Here is a 13,964-nt window from a genome sequence, read left to right on the forward strand (position 1 = left end):
TGAGCAATATACTTTTACTGCATCAAAAAAAAAGAAAGAAAGAAATGCTTATGTCAATGATAGCAAGTTAGGCAGTAGGAGAGCTTAGTGTGGATGAATGAATGTAGTTATTAAGCACTGTAATGGTAATGGTAATTTGAAGATCTTACCTGCTCATTAATAGACCTAAGGGAATTTGAAGACTTACCCTGATTTGAAGATCTTCCCTGTCCCCTAACAGGCCAAATGTAATTACATGGAACCTGTGGTAGGAGGAATTTGCTAAAGGATGGAACAGAGACCACAGGAAACTGGGAGTCAGAGCAGCTACAAGGTGGGAGAGAGAGGACGGCAGGCAAACAGACAGATGGCTTGTGAGTGTTGGTTTGTGGGAAGGCTAAATGATGGTATGACTGTTGCATTGTGGTGTATTAACTTCTATTGTTGCTATGATGAATTCATTTTCCTAGTGTTGGGATTGGTTTTCTGGTGTCTGAATAAATGTTTTGCCTCTGTCTTATATATATGGAGAGTCTGTTATATTTTGTGATTGAGAACTATGACGGAATATTTATAGTCATTGGCACTGTGAATATTGCATTGATGCTACAAGCATTTACTTTGTGCTAGGTGCTAAAAATACAAATAGAAAAGTAAGACAGTCTCTGCTCTCAGGGAACTCACTTTCTAATATGGAAGACAGCACATATGGAAAGTTTCAGCTGAATGTCAGATGGAATGGTCCCATGGTCCCTAGGGTAGATATTTTGAAAATACAACATTTTTAAAAGATTTTTTTTTTGGTCAATAAGACCAGGACTTTCCCTAAGCAAAACAATGAATTAGGTAACTTTTGTCTTTAAAGAATGAATGAGTGGCAATGATAGAAAAGACTATCTTTCCACCTTATGTCTGGTGCTGGAAATGCCTCTAACAAGAGATGAAGTCTTTCATTCCACAATTAGAGGTGAAGTTCTACAATCTATATAACATTTGGAGTCAACATCACAATGAATGAAGTTTATGTTAAGATATAAATATCTGATAAGTCCTTATAATAGGTTTTGAAGAAGGGAGAGAATAGAGGACATAGCCCTGCTAGACAGGGGTATAGATGAATGCATGCAAGCATGCATGCATGCATGAATACATATTTATTAAATGTTTACTATGCAGTAAGCACTATAAAAAATTCTAGGGACATGAACAGCAAAGTGAGGTAATTCTTGCTTTAAAAGAGCTCTAATGGAGGTTATGACTTAAGCTGCAAGGCTTAATGGGGGTAAATATAAGTTAAGCTGAAAGACTAATACAGATGGCAAGGCCCAGGGTTCCTTAAGGTACAGAGGCATTTCAAATGATATTGTACCAGGTTCTGGAGGGTATAGTGATGGGGCTGATGGTAAGGCCTAGAGAATCTTTGGATGCAGTATCAGGGTAGCTGGAAAGGCCAGCTAAGACAAAAAATAAATAAATGAAAATGAGTAAGCAAAGGAGAAAGAACCCAAGCATAGATAGTCACTATGGGGATAAGAGAAGATCTGGGTTCATATTCAGAGGAAGATAATGGAGCTAAAAAAGCCACTCCTTTTTAAATGAGAAGTGTCAAATGGTCCCAAGCAAAAAAGAGTTCTTGAAAGAACTTAAAAAGGACTTTGAAAATAAAATAAGAGAGAGATCAAGATAAAATTAGAAGAAAAATAAGAGCAATCCAAGGAATCAAGAAAGTTCTGAAAAGAAAGTCAACCAACTGGAAATAGAGAATGAAAACTTTAAGGCAGAAAATATTTCTTTGAAGACTAGAATTGGCTAAGGGAGACTAATCTGAGATAATTTTTTTAAAAAGGATCTTGATATAGTAATAAAAGAAATTACCAAGAAAATTGCCCTGAAGTTCTAGAACCAGAAGGCAAAACAGAAATAGGAAAAAAAAATCCACTGATCACCACCTAAAAGAGATCACAGGAGGAAAACTTACAGGAATATCATAGCCAAGTTTCAAAAGTCCCAGGTTAAAGAGAAAATATTGGAAGCCACAAAAAAAAAAAACAATTTAAATATCATGGAATTACAATAAGGATTACACAAGACCTAGAAACTACGATGTTGATAGATGTAGGTCTTGGAATATTATATTCCAGAGAGCAAAAGAACTGAGGTTATGAGCAATGGTAACTTACCCAGCAAAGCTAAGTATAATCCTGAATGGGGATAAAAAAATGGACATTTAAGAAACTCAAAGACTTTCAAATTTTTGTGACAAAACCCTCAGAATTTAAAGGAAAATTTGACACATAACATCCAGGAGAAATATAAGGTAAATAATAAAGACCAATTATAAGATTCAATAAGGTCAAATTGTTTACTTCGTATACGTAAAAATATGGGCAGTACTATTGTGATTGTCATCATTATTTGGGTAGTTTGAAAGAAAGGGTGGGCTGAGCTGAGTATGATGGGGGTGATTCTAAAAAAAGAAAACTGGGGGGGGGGTGGAGTCAAGATGGTGGAGTAGAAGCACTACCTCTGAGTGGCTCCAGCTTCCACCTTCCCCACTCAATGTAAAAAGGGGATTCTGAACAAACTTTGGAGTTGCAGAACCCACAAAATGACACAGAGAAGCTAACCTCCCGCTGAGGACAGCCCAGTAGGCTGGCAGGAATCAGCCAGCAAAGCGTTCTGGGAGTGGAGCCCAGACCTGCATGAGGCCGAGATTTAGCCCCAGGGCGGGTCTGTCCAGCCCCCGGCAGGAGGGACTCCAGATCAGCAGCAGCTGTGGCCCTTTCCAGATTTATCAACACATAGATGCTAAGGACAAAGTAAGAGGTCAATGCAGTCTGGACTTTGGGACCCAGTAAGTGGGAGTGGGTAGGCTTTGCCCCCAGGGTGAGGAGCTGCTGAGAAGCCGACATAGCAGCCAGCACCACATGGCAGCTTCAGCTCCTGGCCTGCAGAGTGTAGGGGGACCAAGAGACTAGTCTGAGGGGTAATCGCTCTTGCTTTAACCTGATTGGATCTGTATTGCAGTCTAGGGTGGAGGTCCTGGGGTGTGTGTTCAGCTTACCAGAGCATGTGGAGGCTACAGAGAGGGCACCCATCGAATGCCTCCAGCAGCTGAGAAAACCCCAGCATTTGGGACGAAAGCTCCCCTGTCTGGTGGCAGAGTCCTACTGTGGCAAAAAGCCCAGGGGTCAAGTGATTGAGGGGTGACAAGACCAGGAAAAGGAAACAAAGCAGACAGAAGATTCCAACATTAGACTCCTATTTTGGGGACAAAAAGGAGCAAAGCATGGAACAGGAGGAAGAAAGTGAAGTCAGAACTCCTGAACCAAAAGCTTCCAAGAATAATACAAGCTGGTTACAGGCCATAGAGGACCTTAAGAAGCATGTAAGAAATGTGGAGGAAAAATTGGGAAGAGAAATGAGAATGATGCAAGAAAATTACAAAATGAGAGTCAACAGCCTGACTGAGGAAAATAACACCTTAAAAAACAGACTAACTCAAATGGCAAAAGAGGCTCAAAAAGGCAATGAAGAGAAGAATGCCTTAAAAAGCTCAATTTGCCAGATGGAAAAAGAATCTCAAAAGTTCACTGAAGAGAATCATTCCTTCAGAATTAGACTGGATCAAATGGAAGCTAATGACTTTATGAGAAATCAAGATGCTGTTAAACAGATCCAAACAAATGAAAGAATAGAAGGCAATGTGAAATATCTCATTGGAAAAACCACTGACCTGGAAAACAGATCCAGGAGAGATAATTTAAAAATTACTGGACTACCTGAAAGCCATAATCAAAGTAAGTACCTAGAAATCATTCTCCAGGAAGTTCTCAAAGAAAACTGCCCTGATGTTTTAGAACCAGAGGGCAAAATAGAGGTTGAAAGAATCCACTGATCACCTCCTGAAAAAGATCCCAAAAAGAAAACTCCTAGGAATATTATAGCCAGGTTCCAGAATTCCCAGATTAAGGAGAGAATATTACAAGCACCCAGGAAGAAACAATTTGAATATTGTGGAAACATAATCAGGATAACCCAGGATCTGGCAGCTTCTACATTGAGGGATTGAAGGGCTTGGAATATGATATTCTGGAGGCCAAAAGAGCTGGGATTAAAACCAAGAATCACCTACCCAGCAAAACTGAGTATCATGTTTCAGAGGGAAATATGGTCATTCAGTGGAATAGAGGACTTTCAAGCATTCTTGATGAAAAAACCAGAGTTGAATAGAAAATTTGACATTCAGATACAAGAAGCAAGAGAAGCTTGAGAAGGTAAACAGGGAAAAGAAATCATAAGGAACTTATCAAAGTTGAACTATTAATATTCCTACATGGAAAAACAATAATTGTAACTGATGAAACTTTTGTCAGTATGAAAATAGTTGAAGGGAATAGAAATATATATATATATATATATATGTCTATCTATGAGGGTATATGGGCATATGAATACATATGTGAATGTGTGTATATATGTTTACAGGTATACATAGATAGAGGGCACAGGACCAATTTAATAGGAAGGGATGATACTTAAAAGGTGAAATTAAGAGGTGAGAGAGGAATATAATGAGAGGAGATGGGGAGAGACCGAATGGGGCAAACTATCTGATATAGAAGAGGCAAGGGAAAATGGTTACAATGGAGGGGAAGAATAGGAAGGCAAAAGGGAACAAGTCAACCTTATTCTCATTGAATTTGGCTCCGGGAGGGAATGAAATACATACTAAATAGTGTATCTCACCCTACAGAAGAGTAGGGGGGAAGGGGACAAGAGGGGGGATGATGGAAAGGAGGGCAGGCTGGGGGAGAGGGAAGTTGGAAGCATCCACTTTTGAAAAGGGACGGGATCAAAGTAGAGAATAGAACAAGTGGGAGGTGGGTTTGGAGGGGGGAAATATAGTCAGTCTTTTACAACATATCTACTATGTTATTGTTTTGCATTAGCTACACATGTACAATCTATACTGAACTGCTTATCTTCCCAGTAAGAGTGGGTGACAAGGGAGGAAGGGAATGAATCTGGAATTCAAAATTTTAAAATCAAATGTGTAAATATATATACATATTATATATACTATTATTAATATTATTGTAAATGCAATTGAGAAATAAGATATACAGGCACTGGGGCGTAGAGATCCACTATGCCCTACTGGAAAAGTCAAAAGGGGTATGGGAAAAAATATGGGAGAGAACAGAATGGAGGAGGGGATATCTTGTGGGACTGCTATTTTGGGGCAGTGGGTAGGGGAAAAACGGGGAGAAAATTTGTAACTCAAAATCTGATGGAAATGAATGATGTAAATCAGAAGTTAATAAAGCATTTAAAAATATATATATATATATACATATAAAGAAATTGTTTAGAAGGAAACTTAAAATAGTTAATTTGCAAGTTTAATTCCATGAGGATCACAAAGACTAAGGAAGGAATAAATAAATACAGGAATCAAAGGCTAAAAGTTTTAAAAGGAAAGAAAGGGGGAGAATTAATGAAGAAAATTAAGTAAAGAAATCATTTATAGAAAAAGGTGCAAAAAAAACTAACAAAAGAAAATGGAGAAGAGAAGGATTTTAATTAGCTGCTTAACACAGAGAGAAAATAGTAGAAGTGTTAGATTACCAGATAAAAAGGAGAAAGAAAAAAAGAATTACTAAGTTAAATTAAACCCTAAAGCAAGGGAAAAAGATGACAAATGGAAGGAGGTGCTTGATGATGATGTTGATGAGAGAGACCCACCCTATGGAAATAGGGCTGCCTTGAAGTAGATTAATCAAAAGAAATAAAGAAACAAGAACTATCCTGGTAGAGTATAGGAACAAAAATATGCTAATTTGAAAAATATAAATAAATATATATATACATGTTTGTGTATATACATGTATATATTAGAGACAAATATAGTAGAATAAAAAATAAAACTGTAGGGAGAGATAAAAAGGAGTAATTATCTCATACAAATGAGGCATAAAAGGAAAAACTGATACAGAAGAAGCTAGTAGGGGGGAGGGCAGGTAATGCTGGAACCTTACTTTCATTACAAATGGGCTAAAAATAGAACATATATATCTAGAAGGGCATTAAAAATCTCCACATTCAGAAAGAAATAAGAGGGCAAGGGGATGTGTTGGTGTTAAGGGAGGTACTCAGAAGATGGGTAGGTTAAGGAATAGGAGGGCAAGGGAGCAGGTATAAATAAAGCAGAGGAGTAAGGGGGGTAGGGTAAACAGGGTGAAAAGGACAATGAGGAAAAATAGGAAGGAGGAAAATAATAAGTAATTTTAGCTTAGAATGTGATTTTGGGATGAATTTGCCTATAAAATGAAAATAGCAGATTAAAATTTTGAATTCAGCAATATGTTGGGTTCAGGAAACATAAAAATGAGAGATGCACACAAAGATAAAATAAAGGGCAGGAGTAGAATTTAGCATGTAAAAAAAGCAGGGATAATAATCATGATCTCAGAGTTAATGTTAAAATAGATTTATTCAAAAGTGAAAAATATAGAAACTCCACTGTGTCAGCAATATTATTCCATATTGTTTTAGATCATTTCAAAACAGACACAGGAACTATATGAACATAAACATAAAACACTTTTTATACAAATGAATTCAGATCTAAATAATTGAAGTAATATTTAGTGTTCATGGGTAAAGTCAATATAATTTTTAAAATGAGTTTTACATAACTAATCTATTTGTTTAATGTTATTCCAATTAAAGTACTAAAAAAATTTTAATAAGTTAGAAAAATAACAAGTCTATTTGGAAGAACAAAAGGTCAGTAACTTCAAAGAAATTAGGGGGAAAAGATATAAAGAAAGTAGATTCGAAAGTATCAGACTTTAAACTATATTACAAGCTGGGAGCATTATTGAAATTCAAAAAGGATAATGTTGATTGTTTTAAATTAAAATTTTCTTGCATAAATAAAACCTATGTAGCCAAGAACAAATGGAATGTAGAAAATTGGCGGGGGGGGGGACTTTCATAAACAATCTCTCAGGATATGATTGGGTTGGAATATTGTTGTGGTGCAGGAAATGATAAGCTGATTAATTTAGAAAAACTTGTAAAGACTTGGACATGAAGGAACATGTAATCCACCTTCAAAGAAACAGATGGTAGGAGGAAAGAAGTATAGTATGGTCCTATATATATGTGTATGAGTGTATATGTGTATATATGTTTATGTCTATAGACATCCATGTATGTCTATATCTATCTATCTATCTATGCTTAATTGTAGCCTTCTTTAGATTACGGGGTGGGGGAGAAGGGAAAAAATAAAGTAAAAAGTGCACAGCAGAGAACAAAAGAAAACCAACAAGGCAGTAAAGAAAAGCTGGGCAGTTTTGAAAACAATGTGTAGTATTTATATAGGTTTTCTTGAAATGGAAATTTATTGTTTTATATTGAATCCTCTTTTATGGTCTGCTGTATATATAGCAAAAGTTTTTCTTTTCTCATTTTGTATTTAAATTTAAAATTACAAAATTTATTAAAAAAACCCAAAACCTATTATAAGGACTTTGTTGTTTTCAGTTGTATCTGACTCTTCATGACCACATTTGGGATTTTCTTGACAGATATTGAGATGGTTTGCAATTTCCTTCTCTAGCTCATTTTATCAGTTATTTACTTCTTAGCATAAACTTCATTCATAGTGATACTGCCCCCAAAGTTATACAAATTGTAAAACCTTACCTCTATTTGAGAAATGGCAGCTCCCTCCCCCCCCCCACCTTTTTGGTGGCATTTCTAGCACCAGATATCAGGTAGGGGAGATATTCTTTTTGTAGGCTTACTTCACAATACTCCTAAAAGGTGGTCACCTATTCCTAGGTCTCAAGTCAGCCTTGTAGAATAACAGCATTGGCAGACTTCTAAAAGAGCTTATTTTTGTACTCCAAAGATAGTTTTAATAGTATTCAACAGGGAAAACCTCAGGATTCTTTCCTAATTTAGTTTTTGGAATTAAAGATAAAGTACCCTACTTAATTGTGACCATTTCAAAGTGCAGTGAAATATAATTTCATAAGGAAATAATTTCCAGTATTTTAGGAATGCTAGTATGGCTTTAAGGTAATTTTTTAAAAAACTACTTCTATTAGCTAATGTTCCCTTACATGAATCACTCTAGTTAAATCAGAATCCTGGAATCATAGATGGTATTAGCTTATAAAAATCTGAAACATGAAATTCCCCAATAAGAGCATAATAAAATCTAGATCCAGAAGGGACTGCAGAGATTACCTAATCCAACCTCCTCATTTTATAGATGAGGTACTTGAGGCAAAGGGAGGCTGATTTGCCCAAGACAGACACTGCCGTTCAAGGTAACCAGTGACTTTTTTTGTAGGCTAGTTTTTTTTACTAATATTTAATTTTTTCTCTGTCCCCTGAACATATTTTATGCTAAGTTCCAAGTCTTTGCTGCTACCTTGATGACCTAACCTAGCCTATTCTCCTTCTATTCAAATCTTACCTATTCTTTAAGACCCAGTTCAATTTCCACCTCCTCCACAAAGCCTTCCAAGGCTATTGTCAACCCAAAGAAATACTTCCCTCCTTCAGACTCCTCCCCACCTCCTGCCCCCCAGTATTAATTGTTTTTCACCTGTCATTTGATACTAACATACCTACTTGAACTGTACTTCTTTTCCCACATGTACAGTGTGTCTTATCTCTCTAGTTAATGTATTTGCATCCCTCACAAGTCTGGTATGAGATTTTACACGTTGTAGGTACTAAATAAATATTTATGGATGTTGATAAGGATAATTTTGTATTGTTTTGAGATACATTGATTTACCTTATGCTGTAGCACAGGGTATATAAATTATCCTGAAATTAAGTTGCCTGAATCTGAAACTATAAAAATTCCAACTTTTGATTTTTAAGTCTACCCTTACTAAAATGATGTTAGAAGCTTTGGGAAGGAACCCAGACCTGCTAACTTTTTTTTTTTTTTGTGGATCTGTGATTTCATTTCTCTAGGGAACTCCCTCCACCAATGCAGATGGGCAATTGTTCTTCAACTTATGATCTTAGAGAGTTATTTGGGGGAGAGGGTGTTGCATATTGAGAGGTTAAGGGACTTACTCTCAATCAATATGTGTCAAAGAAGTGATTTGAACCCAGGCAGTACTGTTTTAGACACTATTAGACCAGGCTGACTCTCATTAACTTATTAACAGCTGCTTAAACAGCAAGCTGGGGAAATCTCTACAAGCTATTGGCAACAGCTGCTGAAAAGTAGTAAGGTATCCTATCTTTTTTTAAACTAAATTTTATGTTTATTTTTAGTTTACATCATTCATTTCCATAACATTTTGAGTTACAAATTTTCTTCCCATTTTCCCCTACCCACCACCTCAAAACAGCGATCCCACTGAATATCCCCTCCCCCAATCTGCTTTTTCCCATATCTTCCCCCATCCCCCCTCTGACTTTCCAGTAGGGCATGGTGGATCTCTATGCCCCAGTGCCTGTATATCTTATTTCCCAGTTACATGTAAAATATTAATAATAATATATATTTAAACATTTGATTTTAAAACTTTGAATTCCAGATTCTTTCCCTTCCTCCCTTGTCACCCACTCTTACTGGGAAGATAAACAATCAATACAGGTTGTACATGTGTAGTTATGCAAAACATTTCCATAGTGGATATATTATAGTAAAAGACTGACTATATTTCCCTCCATCCTATCCCTCCTCCCACTTGTTCTATTCTCTACTTTGATCCCATCCCTTTTCAAAAGTGGATACTTCCAACTACCCTCCCCCACAGCCTGCCCCTCCCTTCCATCATCTTCCCTCTAATCCCCTTCCCCCCTACTCTCCTGTCGGGTCAGATACCCTATTTAGCATGTATGTCATTCCCTCCCTAGGCCAAATTCAATAAGAATAAGGTTAACCCATTCCCTTTTGCCTTCCTGTTCTTCCCCTCCATTATATAGTTTTCCCTTGCTTCTTCTATATGAGATAATTTACCCCATTCTGTCTCTCCCCATCTCCTCTCATTATATTCCTCTCTCACCTCTTAATTTCATAAGGTACCCTATCTTAGCAGCCAGTTGAACCAGCTTGTTTTTATTCATCACAAAATGTTGATTTATATGCCACAATACATACAATCAGTGATATATAGGATACTCTAGGGACAAGCTCTTAGTTCATCTTTCTCTATTAATAAGACCTTGAAGAACTGAATAAGAGGAATGCATTCTTACTTTTTTATGAACAGGAAAAATCATGTTTGGACTTCCTCTCACAAAATGAAAACTAAGCCACACACCTCACATCCCATGATTCTTTAGAGTCCCTGGAGTTCAACACCCATAAAATTGTTGCTCTGGGGGCTAGAATTCTTTTGAAGTTGCTGTGCACAGAACCATCTGACAAGGGCACTTAATAAGCACTTCTGAGTGATGCTACCACTATTATTAACACAAGCAGGAGAAATTCCAGTGGATTTCCATTCATATCACTGCATGTACCAAAGATGTTGATGAAATTGTATTATAAAGTCCACATCTTAGGATTATCCCTTGAAGAAACTTTATCCCTGAAACACTTGCAAATTGCACATTTGATATACAGTATACAGGAGCTTCTAATATCCTATCTGTGAGAAAAATTTACTATTTCTCCTTGGGAAAAAATTATTTGCAACCGTTTGAGAGAGAGAGAGAGAGAGAGAGAGAGAGAGAGAGAGAGAGAGACTTAAAAGGGAACACAGAGTGAGAATGGATAAAGCTAAATGCCCTTGGTCAAAAAAAGAACCCAGTGGTGATGCTTTATAAAGGTAACAGAAATTTAACAAGCCTGATTGCTAAAACAGTTGTGTAAGGCACTCTCAAACATTTGGCTGAGGAAATTCTTTTAAAAATAAACCATATAGGTCACATAGTGCTAATAAAATATGTTGATGAATCTTGGAGTAGTGCCCTGATTATCTCTCCATGGGGAATGAAGAACTCATTAACATGAGCTCCATGTCACTCTCCCCTGCCCTGTTCCTGGAGCATTCTCCAGACTGGCTTGGTATAAAAGGGGAGAAAGAAAATTTATGTAGTTGGCCAAGTTTCTAATGAATAGCTCATCTAAACACGAAGATTAGCCTTACATGACATGAAAAGACTTCTATCCTTTGGAATCTGAGGCTCAGAGAAATGAAATGAGTTGCTCAAGGTCATACAACTAGAAAGTAGGAGATTTAGGAATTAACCTTAGGTTTTCTGATTGCAAATTCAAGGTAGGGACTTAAACTTAGGTTATCTGATTGCAAATCCAAGGCAGTTTTCACCATGTCACACTCCTCCCCCATCAAATTCCATCCTTCCCCCCATCCCACCCCCAGGAAATTGATACTGGTTAGGGGTGGGAGGACAGAGGTAAAGAAACTTCTTAGTGAAAAAACCTTTTTGTTGCCTAATGTGTATGGTATCTAAATGTATACAAAGGTCTTGTGGGTGGCAAGGGCAGATATGATTTATCTCACTTTTTTGAAGAGTAGAAATAGCAAAATAGGCAGCTAGGTGGTGTAATGGATAGAGTTCTGGGCCTGGAGACAAGAAGACTCTTCTTCCTAAGTTCAGATCAGGCCTCAGACACCTAGTAACTGTGCGATCCTCACTGTTTGCCTCAGTTTCCTCGTCTGTAAAATGAGCTGGAAAAGAAAATGGCAAACCATTCTAGTATCTCTCCCAAATAGAGTCATGAAGAGTTGAATACAACTGAAAAATGACTGAACAACAACAATGGCTGAATAAGTTGTAGTATATGAATGTGGTGGAGTCTTACTGTGTTGTAAGATTTCAAAAAGACATGGAAAGATTTATATGAACTAATATAGAGTAGAGTTAGCAGAAATGGAACAATATATGCAATAATGGCAATATTAAAAATGAACAATTTTTAGGACATTTAAAAACTGACGAAGAATGAAATAAGCAAAAGCATGACATAAATATCTGTGAATACAACTACTGAGAGAATTTATTTTACCTGACTATATTTGTTGTAAGAAAATTGCTTTTTTTTCCTTTTCCCTTTCTTCTAATGGGTCAGGGATCAGAGGAAGAGAAAATAGATCTCTTTTTTTTTTTAATAAAGAGGTATAGGGGCTACTACAAATATGGAATGTCATACATTTTCTGAGGAGTTCACTGTATTATTAGTTTTTCTTAACTATTTTACTTTGTTACAAGAGATCTCTCACAAAGTGAGAGAAATATATAAATTAATAAAATGTAAGAACAAAACGCATCAGTAAAACTTCTTTTAAAAAATAGGAAATGGGTCACGCCAATGTATCCACAGCCACCATGCTATTGGCGGGTTAGATGTAGACTAGGTCTTTACTTATTTTTAGTTTATTTACTGTTCCCTAAACATGTTTTATGCTTTCCTAGTTTCAAGTCCTAGGATGAGCAATCTTTTTTTTCTCTTCAGCTACCTCAAAGAGGGGTATTAGATTAGATTACATCTATCCACTACCCCTCAAATATCTTTAGTCTAAGGATATGAATACTGTTTTCTTGATAGCACTCAAGGGGGAGGGTAGTTCTTAACTTAAACTTGCCAACTTGGCCCCTTCCTGCCAAACACAGATTACACAAAAGAATATTATCAATAGCTAGCAACCCTTTTAATCATAGAAAGCATAGAATTGGAAAAATTATCCAGATCAGAATATACCAAAGAAAATATAGGAGTGAATAAGTTTTTTAGCTGGGAATGAGCTAAGGTCTCAGTTCAACTAAGAAAGAGGGAACAATCTCATTGAAGAGGAATCTGTTCTCAGAAGTCTCTAGTGGCAAAAACTAAAAGTCAAAGGAGATGATGGGAGTTTAGTCCCCTACACACGTGTGCTCTAGACGGCCATTCATAAGTCTAAGGTTCTACTCTCTATCACTGTATCTCTCTTGAAGTTTTCTCTCAAACTGTGATCTAAAAATTGAAGTCCCTTCTGCACTCATACATACAGTGGCTAGGCTCAGCATTCTCTCAGTCAATCAGGGGTTATATCTTCTTCTTCATACACAGTCCAGGTCCCAAGGCCATCCCCAAGGAAAATTGCTAGACTTGGGCAGGGTTACACAAATGACAAATAGCAGTGAGGTAATTAAGAGTACTTACTATTGGATATCTTGTGTGTTATTTTATATCTAATTAACTTTTTATAAAAGATAAAAGTACACTGGCAATAACAAATATATTGCTTTATAACCTCTTAATAATAACAGTTTCTTTACTGCTTTTTGTTATTAGTGTAAGCTTGTGGTCATTAAAAGCACAATATAATTTACCAAAAACAATCCAGTCTATTCTCTTCCTCTTTAATTCTGAGTTTACTTTATTATCCATCCACAGTGTCTATCTAAAATATAGATAACTAAAGAAATACCTCTGGGTTGTCTACCTAATTGCATATCAAGGACTGCAACATGAGTAATACACCTACAAATAATAATAATGAATACCTCATATTTCTTTAATACTTTTAACTCTTCAAAGCACTTATTTTCACATGTTTTATTTTACTCTAGCTGTTTATAGTAGACAAGACAGGTGTCCTAGTCACAATTAGATGTCTAACACAGAGCCTAATGATTCAAACAATCCATTTAATAAAATGATGTTGAAGATCTGGGGGTAGATAGGTGGTGAAGTGAATAAAACACCGGTCCTGGAGTCAGGAGGACCTGAGTTCAAATCCAGTCTCAGACACTTAACACTTACTAGCCAAGTGACCTTGGGCAAGTCTCTTAACCCCAATTGCCTTGTCTTCCCCCCCTCCAAAAAGAAAAAAAAAATTAAAATACCTTCAGTTAAAAGCAATTCCTAGGGTGGTTATAAAGCAGACCAGGAAGATAAAAGCTGATTAAGAAGTCACCAGCAAGACAGGAATGAATGGAAGGAAGGAAGGAAGGAAGGAAGGAAGGAAGGAAGGAAGGAAGGA

Source organism: Petaurus breviceps, unplaced genomic scaffold, assembly GCF_028583685.1.
Source record: "Petaurus breviceps papuanus isolate PSGF00001 unplaced genomic scaffold, PetGlider_PUasm1.0 37, whole genome shotgun sequence".
Lineage (NCBI taxonomy): Eukaryota > Metazoa > Chordata > Mammalia > Diprotodontia > Petauridae > Petaurus > Petaurus breviceps.